Consider the following 3,020-nt stretch of genomic DNA (forward strand, 5'->3'; position numbering starts at 1 on the left):
AAAAGTGTAGTAGCTCATATTTAAGGAGCACTTATGCTGCACTAGGCATTGGGACAAGTATGTTACATTGATTAGCTTGTTCATCTCTCACAACTTCCTGAGGGCTGTCTCCTCCTTATCTCCATTTAACAGATGAAGTTGAAGCTTAGGAGTTAGGTAACTTGTCCAAGCTTAGATAGCTAATAAACAACAGAGCTGAAATTCAAGTGCTAGAAACCTCGCTCCAGAGTTGGTGCCCCTAATTATACAAGAATCTTTTGGGGAGACTCAATTTTAAAATACTTTAGAATTAAGATGAGCCCAAGGGACTAAAAGCCTGGTGGATCCAAACTTTACATTATCAGGCCATAGAGAATTATCACATTTTCTCTGAACTCTGCCAAATTCTGATAGTTTGGTAATATTATATTCATAGTCAAAAATTAAGTTTTTGAGTTTGCAATCCTGATTGGTCAGGATTTCTAATCTTGGCACTATTGACATTTTGGGCTGGCTAAGTCTTCATTGTGAATGACTGGGTTTATTGTGGGATGTTTAGCAGCATCCTTGGCTTCTAACCACTAGAGGCCAGGAACACACCCCATCTGTTGCCCTTCCTTTCCCTCTTCCCAGAGTCATGAAGTCATGATAATCAAAAATATTCTCAGATATTGCCAAATCTTCCCCCAGGAGCAAAATCACCCCAGCTGAGAATCATTGTCGGATATTGCCCAGATCATAAGCGCTTGACTTGTAAATGGTCTGTACTGGACCAGTGTCTTACTCACCTTTGCCCCAGAGCTTAACCAAAATATTCTTGCCATGTGGGAGATGGTGTGCATAGCTGTTTGAATCAGTTTCTCTTGATTTTTACAACTTCTTTCCCTTAGAGAGATTCGCTTAATTCTCAGTAACCTCATGTTCTCCCCACATCGTTTCCCTTTTTCTCTTCTCTTTCCCAGTTACTTTAATAAGAGTCATTTTATTTCTCCTTGTCTTTTCCTGTCCTTTCTCCCTCTTCACTTCTCTCTGAACTAAAATATAATCCTAGCCATTATAGATAAAGAATACTCGTTCTGCTATTGATAATTCCCTTTCCAGGAAAAAGAAAAGCAGATGTTTTGACATGAAATTTGGTGGGGTGAAAACACCTAGTATCATCAACATTTAAACCTTTCAAAAGACAGATGCCCCTTTCAAAATATTGGTTCAAATATATGGTGAGATTATCTTCTGCAGCTTTATTTTTCATTGCAAGTCTCTGCTTTTCCAGGAACTAGCATATTCATAGTAAATTAAATAATTAAATCATAATTAAATTTTCAACAGTTCGAAATAAATATTTGGTAATAATAGCTAGTATGTATTAAGGACTTACTATATGATGGCACTGCAAGTGTGTTACAAGTACTATCTTAGTTAATCATCATACTTAATTTAACAGTTATTTAGAACTTACATCATCCCAGACATCAAGCTAAGGGTTTGCATACCTACATATGTGGAGGTTCTGAGAGTTTGAATGATTTACACAAGATCAGGAAAAGTCTAAACAATGACTCAAGCCCTGGTCATCAGTATTCCACTAAATTCATTGTTGCTATTTTCCCCCTCAATTTCTAAAAGTAGCATATAATTGCTTTTTCTACTATCTTTTCTATTTAGTATATTTTAACTACATCTAGAAAATGGATAATATGAAAAAATTGGGAAATGTCACGATTTATGATATTCCTATACGGGAAATACAGTATGAATTTCAAACATCCATTTTCACCAGTATAATTTTATACCATAAAGTCCATTACAATGAAGTTTTTTGTGTTGTTTTTTTTTTTTCCAGTGAGCATTCACAGACAATTACAAGATCAATGCTAGCTCCATTTTGAAAACTGTCTACTGGTTCTTGACTCTGAAAGGGCCAAAGTGCTTAGGAATAAACACATTTTCCTCAGTAGCTGAGTCAATTTGTAAAATATTTTGAAGACTGGGATGAAGGCAAATGTAATGTAGTGCCTTAAATAAAGAGTTGCCAAAAATCAATACAGGCATCTTTTATTTCATCTGAGATATAGTTCACAAATAAAATTTATGTAGAGCAAATCTTATGCTTTTATATCGACTTCTGTTACAAAACCTGATCAAGATTCCTATAGTAAAGAAAAAGTTTTAGGCAGATTGAAAACATTTTGTAAGAAAGGGACTTGTCGATAACCAAGCATGGAGGATTGCCCGTATAGAGCTGAAAGTGCTTTTGAGTCATTTTCAATTCTTTCTAGATCTTTGACAAAAACATTCCCATATTTGTAAATTTCTCTCTTTGGTCAACTTCATCCTCACCATTTCAGTCTAGCTGAGAAAAATATCTATAGTGCTAAGGTGTTCACTAATTTTTCCAAGTTAATGCCCTTTCTTCTTGGCCTGGATATTTATCATTTACTATATCAAGGCAAGAATGATGTCCTTGGACAGTGGATGCTGCCCCCACATACTAAAAATCACACATTTCTTCAGCAACTATTCAGTTTTTCACAGGCTCTGAAATGAGAATTTTTTTACATTCTTACAAACTGTTGTGATCAAGTGTCTACTTTGTCTCCTGAAGATTAAAAATGAGATTACAAAATTTATGTCAGTATTTTCCAATTCATTTTCTCATTTATTTCACTTGGCAGCCCTGCAAGGTAGATGTTATACTCGTTTCACAGATGAAAAAAGCCTAAAACAATTAACTGACATACCCAGAAATTAAGTGGAGAACCTTGCTTTGGACCCAGGTCTGTCTAAGTCATATGCTCTTATTCTTTTCACTATTATCATGCCACTCAAGGTCTTTCTGGAAATGCTAAGAGGGGTTTTTAACCTGCAGAACCATGGGGTCATGTTTCTCAGACACATCAAAATTCAGTTAAATGCTGTTTATAATGCAGATTTCCAAGCCCACAAATTGCAAATCTGTGAGTGTGGGGTTTATAAATCTGCATTTTAACACAGACCCCCAAATAATCCTCATTCACACTCAAATTAGAAAATTATTAGAT

The sequence above is a fragment of the Pteropus medius genome, unplaced genomic scaffold (assembly GCF_902729225.1).
Source record: "Pteropus medius unplaced genomic scaffold, Ma_sr-lr_union100, whole genome shotgun sequence".
Classification (NCBI taxonomy): Eukaryota; Metazoa; Chordata; class Mammalia; order Chiroptera; family Pteropodidae; genus Pteropus; species Pteropus medius.